Source organism: Vicugna pacos, chromosome 13 (assembly GCF_048564905.1).
Source record: "Vicugna pacos chromosome 13, VicPac4, whole genome shotgun sequence".
In the NCBI taxonomy this organism is placed as follows: Eukaryota; Metazoa; Chordata; class Mammalia; order Artiodactyla; family Camelidae; genus Vicugna; species Vicugna pacos.
Genome location: NC_132999.1, coordinates 552397 through 570830, shown reverse-complemented (window position 1 = coordinate 570830; position 18434 = coordinate 552397). Strand labels below are relative to the sequence as shown.

The following is an 18434-nucleotide window of genomic DNA, read 5'->3' as shown; positions in this document are numbered from 1 at the left end:
CTTCCTTCAGGTAACCCTGACCACTGGGCTCTGATAACATCACCTCCTCCCTTGGTTTCTTCAGTGGTTACTAATCTCATGCATGATGATATCTGTTTTCCTGATTGGGCTGTGACCAATTCAGTAATTCTTTTGAGTTGATCTACAGAACTTCTTGGAGGAAGAGATAGTTGGCACTTAGCCTGTGATTCTTCTGAATGATCAGCTTTAGTGATTGTCTTTTTTTTTAATCTAAGTTTATTAAATTTTCTGATGAGACAGTGTCTATTGGTCAAGGATTTCATTTGACATGTGAAAGGGAATTTTTTTTTTATTGGGATAATATAAAGGCTTCTGTAAGTGCTTAATTAGGAGACAAACGACAGCCATCCTCCTCTGTTTAAGATGGTGGTTCTCAACATGGTTCTCCATCAGAATGGTATAGAGTCTTAAAAATCACTCACACCCAGGAGATTCTGATGTAAATAGTCTAGAATGAGTAATTTTTATTTATTTATTTATTCTAAAATATGGAACGCTTCACGAATTTGCGTGTCATCCTTGTGCAGGGGCCATGCTAATCTTCTCTGTATAGAATGAGTAATTTTTAGAGCAGACATTTTTAGATTCACTCAGTTTAGATCCACAAGGAATGACAATTTCAGGTGCAGTTTGCTCCAGCTCCATTTCTCTGCAATCCTCTTCCTTAGATCAAGTTTGACTTCAGACTTCATATTTCTCATTGTAGCAAAATGGCTGCAGCACTATCAGGCCTCACGTCTGCATCCCATATCATCCAGAGAAAGACAACATATCTCTCCAGATAAATTCTGAAGAAAAACAAGGATTCTTCTTTTCTAGAAATCCCTGGAAGACATATCCTGGTTTTTCTTAAGCCCATTTTGGTTCATGAAACTTAATCCTTGTGGTCAGGAGAATGAACTGGGCTTCAGTCAGTCAGGGCCCATCCCTAGAACTAGGGATGAAGTTGCCTTCTCCTGAGACAATGAAAACTAAGTTACTGTTGCCATGGGAAAAGGCAATGAATGCCAAGAAGCTGAGAACAGCAAGTGTCTGCTACACACAGAGGAAGGAGAGTGTTTTAAAATTGATAAGAAAATAATTGTTCAGATGTTATCCTTTAAATCAGAGCCTCTAGGAGTTTATCTAGTGAACATTCATGGCAGCCAATGGAGATCAGATGGACATTATAAAGACTCAATCATTTAGTCAGTTTACCAGGTTAATACTACTAGTTGAAAGTTTTATTTGTTCTTCAGTTTAAAATAATTTTTATTCTTAGTTATATATTATATAATTTAATACCCATAAGGGACCACTGTTTGGAGACAGAAAGACATACATATTGACGTGTGTTGTTCATGTTCACCCAGCATCTTCTGATGATAACACCATTTTCTTCTGGGAGAGCATCAGCACCTCTTTCCTAGTGGGTACAATATAAGTGGGGCATCCCCCTCTAACCATAGCCACGCAGTGAGCATGTTATCCAGAGTAGGCAAACCCAATTGCTTTTCCTGGGACAGGAAACAATGACAGCTGATTCACCTCTGTGATGATACTTTAACAGGACTATTAAATTAGCTACTGCTCACAAAACCTAACAGCTTTGCAGGTTCTTGCTGTTTCTGACCTGGCCCTTGAGCTTCCTTTGATGTGTGCGTCACCCACGGCCTTCCCATCAATTCTCTTTTTGCTTGATTTTTCAAGAATAGTTTTCTATGGTTTGCAACATATAATCCTGATATGAAACATAAAATGATCATTCTGAACATTTCCTTCAGGATAATCAACACTGAATTTGTAAACTGCATGTCTGATCAACCTTGTTTTATGCAGTGCATTGGTGTACTTCTAGTACTTTAAGAATCATTGTTGAAAAGGAAATATAATAACATTTTACCCAAACTGACTTATAATTTGTTAGGAATAAAGGCCTTCTAAACTCTCAATATGTTATTTGTGGATAAGTGTTTGGCATAGCAGTCTGAAGCCTTCTCTTTTATCCAACCACTTAGAAAGAAACAAAAAAAAATTAGGAAAATAAGCTAGCTCCTTTTTTAAGCAAGTGGTAAAAATTCTAAGCATAGCTACAAAAGTGGTTTTTTGCCAAGGTTTGATAAATAATAGGCTGTTACATTTTAGTATGTTTTAATGTCTATGTAATTTTAAATGAAACATGTATTATTTTAATTGGTTAATCAACAAATGATGCTTTTTCTCATACAATAAAATTCAAGAAAATTAAGCTTTTTCTTACTAAGTCATGGGGGTGTAATGTACAGCATAGCAACTGAAGTTAGTAATACTGTGTTGCGTATTTGAAAGTTGCTATGAGAGTTGATCTTAAAAGTTCTTATCACAAGACAAAAAATCTATAACTGCTTATGGTGATGGATGTTACACATACTTATTGTGGTCATCATTTTACAATATATACAAATAAATTTGATATATTGCATACTTTTTAATCAAATAACTGAAATTATTTACCTGGTCATTTTAGATTTACAAAGAGGAAAGGAATTTATACCCTGGATACAGTTACTGGTACATGCTCAGTCCATTTCAGCTGATCAGCTGGCTGGTTAAAGGTCTCCCTCTCTCAGACAGCCCATGCAGCACAATGGAAAGGCTCTGAACTGCAAGCCAGAAGATTGGGTATCAGCTCTGCAGTGTCCCTGGGAAAATCTCTCAGTCTTTATCACTCTCAGTTTTTTCATCTAGAAAAGAGGATAAAAATATCTTCTGGATTACTAAGAGAATAAGAGAAGACAGTACATGTGAAAGCATTTTGTAAATGCAAGGAATTCGTGTTATAATTTTACTTAACTAGTAGTTGATATTCTCTTGCTTTAAAGCTCCATTTTCAGAAACTAAGGCAATTAGTTATGGCAGTTCATTTATCTCCCAAAGCTAATTTTGACATAAAAACATCAAGTTCAAAGTCCCAAACCATGTGTCCTGTCCTTAGGCCTGAAAATTGTTCAGTGTTTCATAAAGCCACGGTCAGTCAGCTGGTGCCTCAGGATGGTATCAGCTCACTGATGATACTCAGCTTTAGCTGGAGACCAGTTTTCCTCTGACCTCAATACTACAGTGTTTCAAGTGTCACATGTTAAAAGCGTGCAGGCTGGTTGATAAGGAAAATGAGGCAGGGTGCAAACACCTGGGGCTCAGCTACCCTAGTGAGGTTATGTCACTGTGAGGAGTTGGGAGGCATTTCAGCCACGGTTCTCATGTTTATTTAAATTGACTTTAGCCTTAAGGGAAACTATTAACCCATTTAAGGAGCAACCAAGTTAGAGTAGCACTGTAGTCAGTGATCAAAAGAGCCTACCAGCTACCTACTGCACAAATGAATATATTGTCACTTTGTCACCCAGATATTCAATCTGGGAGAAGTTACTTCCCAGAAAGTGATAGCATCATCTTACGTTCATCTGGTCCTTGGTGGATGAAGGGGTACAGCTCTACGGGAACACAACTGATGGAGTGGAACCTGCTTGAACATTGGCGTCATGGCAGCATTCTCATTGCCAGGAGTTAAAATTTCAGCCTTCGGTTTTCAGATATCGACACAGCAAGAAAGATTGCTATACATGAGCTGTTGCTTTTCCCTGCCTCTGCCACCTCACAGCCACATTGTATCTGAAGCTGAGATAAGGGCACAGGACTTTGGGTGTTTCCATTAGCAAGTTGGTTTGCGCTGCTGGATAAAGATGTCTGGGGGAGTCCAGATCTCATGTACCGTGAGGCTCCTTTGTGTTTTCCCACTTGCCTTCTATATTGTATAACACAACAAAGTTACATAGCATAGATTCCCAGGTTGACGGCTGGCAATAAGCTAGACCAACTCTACAAGAAGTCAAGCAGTGGAGAAGCAGAAATTTTAATAAAATCCAGGGAGCAGGATTTTATGTTTTAATTAGTTCTACCTCTTTCAGGCTCCTGCTATTTGTACAATTATCCTCTGCTTCATTAGTGTGAGCTTGTTCAAGTAAAACAACAATTAATACAATTTTGGATGGCCCTTCCCAACAATTTAAAAAAAATCTGCAAGCAGAATTATGACATCATTTTATCAAAGCCATTTTTTAATCCAATAATTTATTCGTATAATAAAATGATTAAATTCTTCCCCTAAGTGTTTTTTTTTCTCTTCTTCCTGTTTATCCTTTGGAGACTGCACAAATAGAAAAGGAAGGTCAAATAGATGGCATATACAAATGAGATGTAGGTCAAAGAGCACAAAGTCTCAGGTATAGGTGAGTAAGTTCTTAAGATCTAATGCACAGCATGGTGACTACAGTTAATAACGTGGTATTGTATAATTGAAAGGGAAGTTGCCGAGACTAGATCTTCATGTTTCTCACTACAAAAAAAAAAAAAAAAGATTAGCTGTGTGAGATGATTGATATGTTATTTATATTGATGTTGGTAATCATTCTGCAATGTATATGTATATCAAATTATCATGTTGTACACTTTAACTATATACAATGATATTGGTCAATTATTTTTTAATAAAACTGGGGGTTGGCGAACAATACAGCTAATCTCTCAATATTAAAGCTCTGGTTATAATGAGGATTCCACAGAATTGCTTATGAAATCTATTGCAAATTCCCTTAATATCTATCTTTACTATAGGTATATTAGGCCTTAAAACATTTCAGGTAAGATTCTAGATGTTGCTTGTCTTCTAACTAATGAATTTATTTAACATCGTTGTCTAGTTTTGACAGTCCCTCCCATTCAGGAGAAACACAGCAGTGACAATTCTGCTCTGGTGCATTGTGCTACTAGTTGGCCTCAATCCTGACCTAGAAGGAACATCTCCAAAGCTAAAAATTAATTTAGAGTCTGTTCCAGGTCAGTCCTTGGCACCTTTGTTGAGAAGACCTATTAACGCCAGCCTCAACAGAGATAAACACAAGCACATTAGGAACTGGACTGAGACCATCAATCATTTAACATAAGACAAATAGCAAAGCCTGTCAAATCGTGAACCAACCAACTCAAAACGGAGTACAAATAGCTATTCCAAAATGTTACAGTAGGTAATATCACATGAAAAGGTATATAGAGTTTACACATGACCAACAAATTAATATACTATTAAAATAGCATACTAGAAAACTCTAAATGTAATGATCTCATGATGCAGTCTAAGCCAAAGGTGCTTCAAAGTGACGTGCTGTAATTTAGGACATTTCACTACAAATTATCCTTTGTACCTGGCACAATTTAAGATACAAAGATGCATTTCTGAGTTACAGTGAAATTTTTATTATCCTAAAAACAGCTGAAAAACACTAAAACGTGACTACTAATCTACTGGCTCAGTTTTTAAAACACATTCAAATATCTCCACAAATGGAGAACCTTAGAGAGTTATCAAGTAGGTACAGAATTTCCTTGACAACAAATTCTTGTAGAATGAAACCAGTTTATACTTATTTTTAACATCTAAAGTAACTAAAAATTTAAACTAGTAAGCTATATTATAAATCATATTGAAAAGCATGTCCTTGATGGTTATATAAATATTTTAGACATATTTTTGCATCCATCACAGAACTGAGTTAGAAGGCTACTTTTCCGGGGTCTGTCCACCATACAGTTCAGGTCCAGACTGAAAAAATCTGCCTCATGTAGCTTACAGAAAAGGAGATTCATGTTTTCACCTGGGCAAATGTTGCTTCTGCTACAAGTCATGTTAATACTTCAACAGCAAGAGTGAGTAATGAGGGGAATGAAACCAGGACTGGGCAGGGACAAAGATGGGAGAAGCTGACCCAGCTGCAGGATGGGTGCCCAAGGAGGTAGTCTGCAGTCAAATAAGCAGTCCAAAAGGGCACAGTGACCCCCTAGCTGGGTTGCAGCAGTCATCAGTGTCTGAGATCCACTGAGCAGGGACATTTTGACAAAATGAGGTTTCTGGCACCAGGTGATCTGCCAAGACAGATTCAGTTGTCACTATCAAACCTGTATCAGCCAGGGTCCTAGAAGGAAGCATCCATCACACTCAGGAAAATTCAGGGAAGTTCAATTAAGGGACTGTTTCTAAGGTTGTAGGTTGAAATCACAAGGGAAAATGCAGTACGTCACTACCCACCTAGGCTGTAACCATCCCTAGACCAGAAGGAGTGAGGTGTGAAAGGAGTTCCTAGAATCTGGAAGCAGAGGACCACCTGGAGCAGAGCTCTGCTCTTCAGTAGAAGGAGGTGGGCAGCTCAAGGTAACCCCAGAGGGGAGAAGCTAGTGATACAATACCTCTGTCTCACCCAGACACTCCCTGGGATCTCCAGTCAGGACTCGCCCATTGGCCAAACCCAGCTGGAGCCAGAAAGGGTTAGTGGGCACATATGGGCCAGCATGGAGAAGGGAGGGAGAAAACAAGGTGGAGAGAGGTCTGGCAGGGCAGACAGAAGAACGGTGGTGCAAACAGCATCCATCAAAATATGTGGGGGTCTGGGGGCAAGGGTCCAGCATCTGGAGAAAGGGGCCAGCAGAGTGAAGCAGAATATTAGAGTCCACATCAAAAAAAGAAATTGGGTCAGAAGGGGGACTCTGCCCTGGTAGGAAGTCAATGTTAAGCAGCAAGCCAAGGCAGAAGTCCGCAGAAGTCACACGTTGTGCTAGAGCTGGGAGAGTAAGAAGTCCCCAGGCAAGCTGGAGGCCTGGCTGCGGAGCAGAGAAGCTCATCTTTGATGTAATTCACTGAAGCCTTTAGCATCAAGTGTACTTTCTGCCCAGGTCAGATGGACAGAAGGGCAAGCCAGGATTGAGATCAGTGTAGACCAGCATATCTGCAACTAAGAGAAAATGGGAAAGAAAAGTACGAATGTCACAGGAGGCTGTATCGTGAAGGCCCTTGCAGGAAACGTATGACACGTTCAAATTGAGAAACATAAGGAGAGTCCACAAAGGTGTGGGGAAGAATGTGGGAAATGTAGAGAAACTGTAAGGGATGTGTGCTACACACCTAGGCTCGGGCCAGCAAGGGGAAGGGGCAGTTACAAAACCCAGAGCTGCAGGCCGAGAAGTGCCCTGCCCTTCAGCTGAGGAATAGCACCTGTCCTTGGGGGTCCCCGGACTCACTCTCTCACTCTCCACTCTCTTCATATCTCCTGCAGGACCCCCCCCCATTAACCGAACCCACCCACAAGCCAGAGGGCCAAGCTAATACAGTCCACACAGTTCAACGTTGTAGGCCACAAAGAAGGATGCAGAAGGTTGGGATGGGGACATGGCCAAGCTAATCAAAGTTATCCAGCACAGGCTATTGTGCCACCCTGGTGAAAAATGATTAGATTCTTCTCATGAGATACTCATTCATTAAAAGGAAAAATAGTAATTTTACGGTAAAGAAACTGGCAGACTCCACCTTGACTGGATGATCAAGTTGACACCACTGGTAATGGGTCAGATTGATACTATGTGCCTCCCCATGTGATTCACTGAGAAGAAATCCATACCTGAGGCTGATCATGAAGAATCATCAGATAAACCCAGACTGGGGGGGCCAGTGTATGAAATAATTAGCCCATCCACTTCAAAAATGCCTATGTCATGAAAAGAAATGCTGAGGAATTGTTCCCAGTGAAAGAAGGCTAAAGAGGCATGACAGCTGAATGCAGCGCATGACTCCGGGTTTTCTTCTGTTGCAGGGACATAATGAGACAAACTGTGAAATCAGAATAAGGTCTGTAAGTCAGTTAACACTGATATCGATGTTAATTTCCTAATTTTGATTCTTGTACTGCAGTTATGTAATAAAGAGCCCTTGTTTTTAAAAAATACACCATGAGGTGTTGGGTGGATGAGTAAAGATGCCTCATGTCTACTCTGAAATAGTTCAGGGAAAAATAGAGAGAAAGAAAAGAAAGAAAACAAATATCATAAAACATTAACATAGACAGCTAGTCAGCGGCCGCAGCTGCCGCCGCTCCAGCCTCTTCATCTCCGGCTCGCCTGCTCAGGACTCTCCCCCGGGCCGCCGCTGGGCGAGAAGGAGCCCGGGAGCCGCCGTCTGGACGGGCTTGAGAGTCTGCTCGGCTCGCCCGCCTCGGCCGGGCCCCGCGGGTCGGCCGGGCGCGCGAGGGGCCGCGGCGGTTGTGGCGGCGGCGCCCGGCATGTATCAGAGCCCGCGGCGGCTCTGCTCCGCCCTGCTGCAGAGGGACGCGCCCGGCCTGTGTCGCCCGCCCGGCCCGCGGCCGCGCCGCCGCTCGCCCCCGCCCGCGACCGCCCCCCGGCCCGCGTCCCCCCCCCCCGCCCCGCTACTGGCGGCGGCCTCAGCGGCCCGCGGCGTCGCGAGGTGCTGCTCCCGAACAGTGTATTCCATGGGAAACGGTACGAGCAGACTCTATAGCGCTCTCGCCAAGACACTGAACAGCAGCGCCGCCTCCCAGCACCCAGAGTATTTGGTGGCACCTGACCCAGAACATCTGGAGCCCATTGATCCTAAAGAGCTCCTCGAGGAATGCAGGGCTGTCCTGCACACTCGCCCTCCCCGCTTCCAGAGGGATTTTGTGGATCTGAGGGCAGACTGCCCCAGTAGCCACCACCCACCTATTAGGGTCATGCAGTGGAACATCCTCGCCCAAGCTCTTGGAGAAGGCAAAGACAACTTTGTCCAGTGCCCTATCGAAGCACTCAAGTGGGAAGAAAGAAGTGTCTCATCCTGGAAGAAATCCTAGCCTACCGGCCCGATATCCTGTGCCTCCAAGAGGTGGACCACTATTTTGACAACTTCCACCCACTTCTCAGTAGACTGGGCTATCAAGGCACATTCTTCCCCAAGCCCTGGTCACCATGTCTAGACGTAGAACACAAGAACCGGCCGGATGGCTGTGCCCTGTTTTTTCTTCAGAACCGATTCAAGCTAGTCAACAGTGCCAACATCAGGCTGACAGCCATGACTCTGAAAACCAATCAGGTGGCCATCGCCCAGACACTGGAGTGCAAGGAGTCCAGCCGACAGTTCTGCATCGCCGTCACCCACTTAAAAGCACGTACTGGCTGGGAGCGATTTCGATCAGCTCAAGGCTGCGACCTTCTCCAGAACCTGCAGAACATCACCCAAGGAGCCAAGATTCCCCTTATTGTTTGTGGGGACTTTAATGCGGAGCCCACGGAGGAGGTCTACAAACACTTCGCTTCCTCCAGCCTCAACCTGAACAGCGCCTACAAGCTGCTGAGTGCTGATGGGCAGTCGGAGCCCCCATACACGACCTGGAAGATCTGGACCTCAGGGGAGTGCTGGCACACCCTGGACTACATCTGGTATTCCAAGCACGCTCTCAGTGTGCGCTCGGCTCTGGATTTGCTCACCGAAGAACAGATCGGACCCAACCGCCTACCATCCTTCAATTACCCTTCAGACCACCTGTCTCTAGTGTGTGACTTCAGCTTTAATGAGGAACCTTGATGGACTTTTATAAGTGCCTGTCTGTCTTTTTAATCACAGGAGTCTTAACCAGGGATGTTTCAGGAAACTGAAGTTGGATAAGAAGTTGACTGAGGAAGGATTCCCAGTTTCCCCAACTTCACTTTCCGTGTTTCCAACATGCCCTCGGGAAGGAACCCCATAGCTCACAACCCCTTTCCATTAAAACCTATGGCAAAAAAGGTGTTTGCACTCCAGTTTTAGTTTGTACTGTTTTCTTCCCTGTAGCATTTTCTTGATTATTTAAGGGCATTATTTTAGGCTTGTTTTGAAGCTTTTTCAGTTGAGGATGCTATATAAAAATAGACTTGCTTGAGTCCTCCATAACTAACAATAAGTATGCAGGAGTAGTTTCTGTAGACACCATTGCAAGTTATTTATTTGTGGTTTTTTAAATGTCAGCAAGTTATGCATGGCAATATTTATTTTTTATATCTTCATGTAAAATTAAGTAAATTAAAGCAGTATGAACATTTTAAAACCATGCAAAACATTAAGTTATAGCGTAATTTATAGAAATTTTCTTACAGCTTTAAAGATGTTTTTACTTAGGGTCTAACAATCGTAGTGTACAAAGGACCTGTTTAACCTAGAGGGGTTTTTGTTATTTAAATGGAGTATCAGTTCTCCTTGATAGGTTCTTCATGAATCCTTACTTTGCCTCCATGTTCCCTATTACTGTGTTTCTTTAAGTGAGTCCACGGCCAGTCTTCATTATTTAATCAATGTTAGCATTTCCAGTTTCCCATCAGAATGGTAGCGGTGTGTGTTTGAGGTCACTTAGTGCCATTATTTGTAATGGTATGTGCTTTTCACAATAGGTTATTTGGGAGCCTTTATGTGGCAGTGGCTAAAAAGTCAGTGGGACCTTTTCAGAGATGGGAAACCATTTCTAGCCTGTTAATGAGGTTGTTGTTAAAATTTACTAAGTTTACTGGTTCAAAAATTCTAGAAAGAGGGATATAAAGTTAGAAAAACAGCCCAGAATTCTCTTCCATCAGAAATCAAAATGGTATAGATAACAGGTAAAGCCCCTTTCAAACAAAATCACCCAAAATAGCCTATTGGTAATAAATTAAAAGTATTTTAATCCATGAGTTGTAAATATTCAAGATTAATAAATGGTCTTTTAAAGCTAAAAAAAAAACATTAACATGTGAGGAATTTGGGTGAAGGGTATATGGAAGTTCTTTCACTATTTTTGCCATTTGTCTTTAAGTAGGAAATTATGTCAAAATAAAGGCAAAGATAAAAATGATGGGTGCTTGAACTGGTGCAACAGCAGTGGGGCTAGAGATCACAGGATATGAAAGAACAATGCGGGAGGTAAAATGGTAAAATTTAAGTGATGGGTTATGTATGAGGGGTCCACAATGAACAGAAGACTGTGGTTTTGTAGTAGTGCAATTGTCATCATTTTGGTACTCTTAGCGTGAACTGCTAAGTTGTCTGAATAATATTTTGAATGTGCCCTGGCTAAAGAATCCTAATACGTATTTCTGTAATTTTTTATATTTCCCTTGGATGAACACAGTCAATAAATATTAGTAGATTCAGAACAAGATCCTAAATATCCACGTAATCAGTAGTAATAAGAGTTTAATTCTTTGCCCCTGAAAAGCAAGCAGTTGGGAATTTACCCAGCAAGGGACGGAAGAATGCCCCTGACAGAAGTCCATCATCTAGTCAGGAAGGAGTTAGGGTCCATCTGTTGCTCTCAGTCTCTGTGTACAAGTGGAGCTTGAGATGGAGGAGAAAGGAAGTAGTTTGATTTCACTTCTTCTTTTTGCCGTCTCCATCTATTCTTCTATTTCACTTCCAGTTTTAACCCTTAAACTAACTGCTTCCCTCCTCTGTCTTATTCCACAGTAGTGACAGCACAGAGAAATACATAAGCATTCTGGGAAGCTCCTTTTGTCTTCCATAATTGAAACAGTGGAACCAGGACAAGACAGATGGAGACACTGAACCGTGGTACAGTTGAACCAAAGGCTTCAGCAGATCCCATGGGGAAGCACTGGAGCTAGAATGGCCCTTCAAAGGGTCCTGGATTATCCTGAATTGAGGCAAAGAGGCTGGTCCTTTGAATTTCCCCTGGCCCCGCATGAGTTAGTCGTGGAACGCACGCTGTCCCTAGGGAGAAAGCACAGACTTGGGCAAGGCAGCTTTCCTTTGGCAGAGGACAGTGTCCAGAGAAAGAGGGAATTCCTGGAGAGGAAACTGGCTGTTTGTTTCAGCAACCAGCACTCCTAGCTGTTGACAGACGGAATGAGCCTATACAAGTGGGGCGGGCTGGGGGAGGCATCTGGGCAGTGTGCCACAGCAGACACTTTGTTTCTGTCCCTGTCTTTGCCCCTAGCAAGGGAACCTGAATAATCCACCCAGCTTTCCCAAGCTTTTGTGTTCTTATCTGGATGCAAGGGAAGTGGAAGAGCTGCATTCTAGCTGATAGACTTTACACTCAGACTTTTTATTTTAAGGACTATTCTCTGTTTTATTTATAAATTTGCTGTTTTTAAAATATTCTCAAGGCAAGGCAAAGAAGGGGCTTTTATGAGATTTTTTTTCTGATTTTCATAAAAATTGATGGCTCCATCAATGCACTGCTTCATTTAAAATAACCTCGAAGTCAACACTTAGTTTTCATAAGCTGAGGATTTCCTAATTTCTTTTATGAACAGCATATTCACAAGGTATGTGGCTTTTATTGTGCCACCTAGTTTTGTCACTGTGCTGTGGAATCTATTGCTTTATTTTGTGATCATAAGTTATATCTATTCACCTTTAAACACACACACACACACACACAGACCAACTTTCACTAATGAATCTAAAAAGACTTCAGAATACAATTTTAATGTCACTGTGGTTGGGTGGGACTACTTTTAAACCACCCCTGAGGAAAAAGTTTATATCTCATTCTTAAATGTCTGCAAGGAGCTCTTTCAGAATGTAGTATATCCTTCATTCAGTGATCAGCAACCGTCATAGTTAGGAAGTTCTTTCTGAAATCTAACCTAAATCTCTCCTACTGCAATTTCAAACCACTACCTTTTCCATCCTTAATGAATTAGGAAAGGACCTGGTAATCACTGTCACTTACCTCTTATAGTTTTCATATGTTTAACTTTTTAAGAATTTATTAATACCTAAACATTCTCTCTTACATGACCTTTTATCACACTCAGCTATCGTCTGCTTTTTAACTCTTGACAAATGTTAGTCTTTGGGGGGCATTTTTCTAGCTTCTCTATATATTCCATAAAGCATGGAGACCAAACTTAATGAGTCTTTAAAACACCGTGAATGATGGAGTCTTTGTTATTTTAGGAGTTTGGCATGTTACAACCCAACATGGGTTAGCTTTCAAATTGCCTTAAACTATCCCTACATTAAAAATGTATATTTGATTATTTAACCTCAAGGAAGAAACCATTTTCCCATAAGACCTATTTATAAAGTAAGATAGTATCTTCCCTTATAGGGGAAGCTAATGTAAACTATTAATAACATATATCAGGTGCAAAATGTTCTTTTTTTTTAACATTTTTTATTGATTTATAATCATTTTACAATGTTGTGTCAAATTCCAGTGTTCAGCACAATTTTTCATTCATGGACATATACACACTCATTGTCACATTTTTTCCTCTGTGATTTATCATAACATTTTGTGTATATTTCCCTGTGGCAAAATGTTCTTAATGCTAACTCTTTCCAAATACTCTTTAAAATAACAAGACTGGTTCTGTCTATTAGAGCTTGGTTTTGAAAGACAAATATGCTAATTATTCCTAGTCTAATAATCAATACTTGGGCAGTTCCTGTTTTCTCTGAAAGCAGTCTTCATGACCTCATTGGCTAATGTGAACTTCTTGTATGTAACATCTTTCCTAATGTTTGCAAAATTAAAAGAAAAAAATGAATAGAGCTGCTTGACAGGCTTTTTTGTAAGCATGTAAAGTTTAAAAGAATTACCCAGTGGAAAGGTATCCCATGCTGTTGAATTAGAAGAATTAATATTATTAAAATGGCTATACTACCCAAAGAAATCTACAGATTTAGCGTGATCCCTATCATATTACCCAGGAAATTTTTCACTGAACTGGAATAATCCTAAAATGTATACAGAATCACAAAACACCCAGAATTGCCAAAGCAGTCCTGAGGGGAAAGAACAAAGCTGGAGGCATAATCCTCCCAGCTTCAGACAATAATACAAAGTTGCAGTAATCAAAACAGTGTGGCACTGGCACAAAAGCAGACATATGGATCAGCAGAACAGAAGAGAGACTCCAGAAATAAACCCACACACCTATGGTCAGTTAATTTTCAACAAAGGAGGCAAGAATATACAATGAAGAAAAGACAGTCCCTTCAGCACTTGGTAATGGGGAAGCTGGACAGCCACATATAAATCAATGAAGTTAGAATACTCCCTCACACCATATGTAAAAGTAAACTCAAAATGGCTTAGAGATTGAATATAAGACAGGATACCATAAACTCCCTAGAAGAGAACATAGGCAAAACATTCTCTGACATAAACCTTAGCAGTGTTTTCTAAGCTCAATCCCCCAAGGCAATAGAAATAAAAGCAAAAATTAACAAATGGGACCTAATCAAACTTATATGCTTTTGCACAGCAAAGGAAATCATAAACAAAATGAAAACACGAACTACAGAATAGGTGAAAATATTTTCAAATCATTCAACTGACAAGGAATTAATTTCCAAAATATACAGACAGCTCATACAGCTCACTATCAAAGAACAAACAACCCAATCAAAAAATGGGCAGAAGACCAAATAGACATTTCTCCAAAGAAGACATACAGATGGCCAAGCACATGAAAAGGTGCCCAACATCACTAATTATTAGAGAAATGAAAATCAAAGCTACAATGAGGTATCACCTCACACAGGTCAGAATGGCCATCTTTAAAAAGTGTACAAATAATAAATACTGGAGAGGGTGTAGAGAAAAGGAAACCCTCCTACACTGTTGGTGGGAACATAAATTGTTGCAGCCACTTTGGAGAAAATTACGGAGGTTCCTTAAAAAACTAAAAATGGTGTTGTCATACGACCAGCAATCCCATTCCTGGGCTTATATCTGGAAAAGACAGAAACTCTAATTCAAAAAGATATATCAACTGTACACCAGAAATTAACACAACATTGTAAATCAACTGTACTTCAGTTAAAAAATACACGCACCCCAATGTTCATAAGAGCACTATTTACAATAGCCAAGACATGGAAACAATCCAAGTGTCCATCAACAGATGACTGGATAAGGAAGAAGTGGTATAGATATACAATGGAATACTACTCAGCCATAAAAAAGAATAAAATAATGCTATTTGCGGTAACATGGATGGACATGGAGAATGTCATTCTAAATCAAGTAAGCCAGAAAGAGAAAGAAAAATACCATATGGTATCACTCACATGTGGAATCTAAAAAAAAAAAAAGACAAATGAATTTATTTAGAAAACAGAAACAGACTCACAAGAGAGAAAACAAATTTATGGTTACCAGTGGGGGAAGGGGATGGGAAGGGATAAATTGGGAATTTGAGATTTGCAGATACGAACTAATACGCAAAAAATAGATAAACAACAAGTTTATACCAAATAGCATAGGGAACTATATTCAATATATTGTAGTAACCATGGTGAAGAAGAATATGAGAACAAATTTATGTATGTTCCTATATGGCTAAAGTATTGTGCTGTACACCAGAAATTGACACATTATAAACTGACTACACTTCAATAAAAATATATATTAAAAAATGTTTTTAAGTAAAAAAAAAAAAGTAGTTGTAAACTAAAGGTGCTTTCAGACACAGGACTTTTCAATTCAACTGACAATTATATAGTAAAACAAATACTTGAATGACTCTCACAAGCAGTGCAAATGACTCCAGAGGAGGAAATTCAGCAACAAATTTTAGAAAAGGCTAAATTATAAATGAATATTGACTGGATAATGACTGAGCAAAATAATTATAGTAATGTCTTTGGAGTTTAAAGTGGATATAAAATTGAAATAAATGGCAACAATAAGGCAAAGAGTGAGCAGTAAATTAAGTTTATTATAAATTAATGATTCAGCATAATTCAAATCAAAATTCCAGCAGATTTATTCTGTGTGTGTGAAATTGACCAGCTGATTTTAAAATTCATGTGAAAATGCGGAAGACAAATAAGAGCCAAGGACATTTTGAAAAAGAATAAAAATAGGAGAACTTAATTCTGAATAGCATGTCATATTTTGAAGCTCTAGTAAGACAGTGTCACATTGGTACAAAAAAAAAATTTCAGTTGAATAGAAAATTGTTGGGCTATATGCATTTTATTTTGCACACACACACATACATATATATACACATATATATATACTGCCCTTCAATAAAACTAGTAAAAATGTAATTGAATTCTGAAACCCAACTAAAATAATTTTAAATTCAATTTTAGAAAATTTCAATAAGAAAGAAAAATAAATTACTCAGGAATAAGTACAACAAAAATTGTTCAAGACCAGGAGGGAGAAAATATATAACTAATGAAACATATGACTAAATACTAAAATGAATGGAGTCATATGTCACATTTAGAAGTAGGAGAATATGGTATCATAAAAAGGTTGATTTGTCCTATACTGGTGTATTAAATATAAATCCAGTGAAAATTTGTGTAAGAAAAGGAGTCCACTGGAATAACACAGAAAGCTGTGTTAAATTTTATGAGATGATTCTAAAATTTCTATGAAAGGCATGGATTACAATCAAGGGACACCTGAATCAGAAGAACAATGTGATCGGCAGAATTCTAAGAAGGCTCTCAAGACCTCCTCCTGCTGATGTACATGTCCTATATAGCTATTTCATGAAGTTTGTGATTGTGATTATCTAGTTATTCCTGTGTTTAGGCTATGTTACAATGTTGCACGGCCCAGTTTCCTCAAAAAAAAAAGGGGGAGATTATCTGGAATGGCCCTGACCTAATCCAGTCAGCCCTTAAATGGAATTGTACATTTCCTGAAAAATAGATTTAAAGCATGAGAGGGATTTAATGCAAGGGAGATACTCCATTGCTCTCTTTGAAGATGGAGAATGCCACGTGACAGAAATGTAATGTCCTTCAGGAGTTGAGAATGGACAGCATATGACAGCCAGCAAGGAATCGGGGACCTGAGTTCTACAAATTCAAGGAATTGACTCTTGATGTAACACCATGAGAAGGGAGGACTCAAGCTTCAGATGGGAAGGCGGCCCAGCCTACTTCTGGATTTTAACTTGGGAGACCTTGAAACCAGAATCAAGTGATGTCAAGCCCAGATTTCTAACCTACCAAGCACTGAGACAATGACTGGGTGCTTAAGCTGCTAAATTTGTGATTTATTTTTTTAACACAGCAATAGAAACCCAACAAAAACAAGACAGAAGATTTTGCTCTACCAGGTATCGAATTAAAAACCTATCAGAGTTAAACTAGGTGAAATTTGTGTAAGAAAAGGGAGTCCGCTGGAATAAAATAATGATCCCCAAGAAAACCTGTGCATATATGGAAACTTGGTGTTTGCTGAAGTGGCAAGCAAGATCAGTGGAGAAATAATGAATTATTCAGTAAATGGTTTTGAATTAAATGGTTTTGAACTAATCAGTAATCTGAGTATTTTTTAAAAAGTCCTTCATTCCTCTCTTCTACAGCACCTGCAAATAGTCTGAAATAAAATTTTAAATATGAAAAGAAAACTTTATAATTTTAGAAATAAAAAAAGAAATGATTTCTGCCCTAAGGAGCACATAGATACCTTAAGACATGAAAAGCAGAAACAATAAAGAACAAAATTATAAAATGGAAAAAGTCAGACATTTGGACTATTTAATTGCAAGGCAGAAGACTAAAAACACAAATTAACACAAATTAGAGAGCATTTTGTGATAGTCCAGGAAAGAAGAAAATATGAGCCTATCATATCTGGCAATCTACTCCTAGATATATCTTCACGAAAACCTCTCTGACAGGGGAATGTGGAGATATATATATATCTTTCATGTATGTGTATATATATATATATACCTTTATATATATATAAGTTTTATATATATATATATATATTCCTTTCATGTCAGGTTTATTAATTGCCCCAAGTGCTATAAAAAATGTATATATATTTATAGCAGCATTGTTTACAATAATAAAAAATTGAAAATAAACTGATTGGCCAAAAATCTTAGCAAAAATAAAGGTCAGCTGATTTACAGAAAGAAATAATAAGCTTTGAAAGTAAATTAATTTGAATCCTGTGTATCAACAAGATGGAGTTCACAATTTAATGCCAAATAAAATAACAAGTTATAGAAGAATACAGGCAATATATGTTCCCTTTCACAATTAAACACATGCAAGATAATAATTCTAGGAGAATGTATATGTACTACAAATACAGAGAAATTCATGATAACAATGATTGTCAAATTAGGCCAGTAGTTATTTGTGTATGGGCGAAGGGAGGGTGAGTGATTAGTGAGGGAACAGAAAAGATACCTATGTGGTTGCTTCTCATTACATTAAGCAGTATTTTTATTTCTGAAGGTGAATTGTTGGCACATAGATACCTTAGATTTTATAAAGTGATATGCTTTACATGTTTTTATATCTGCAATAAACCATTTTGTTTTTAGAAAATAATTTACATTGCTTTTATCCTTTTTAGCCTTTGAAAAATTTTTGAATGCATCATCTTATTTAGTCATCATAAATCTTTGCATGATTGTTCAGGCATTTTTTTTACCACCTATTTTTTAGATAGAGAAAACACAGTTTAAAATGACAGTATCTATCAAAGTATTCTGATAAAAATTATGCATACAATTCAACATACCTAGCTATTTCTTTTAAAAGGAAAGAAACCGAAGGATTATTGAATGTCTACAAAGTACCAGGATACTTTCATATTATCTCC

At 39.0% G+C, this 18434-nt stretch overlaps 2 pseudogenes; one reads left to right on the top strand and one right to left on the bottom strand.

Moving 5' to 3' along the window:
- Positions 1-503: 503 nt before the first annotated feature.
- LOC140701017 (U6 spliceosomal RNA) lies at positions 504-575 on the bottom strand (annotated as a pseudogene).
- A 7530-nt stretch (positions 576-8105) lies between these two features.
- Positions 8106-9651, top strand: LOC140700853 (nocturnin pseudogene; annotated as a pseudogene).
- Positions 9652-18434: the final 8783 nt, after the last annotated feature.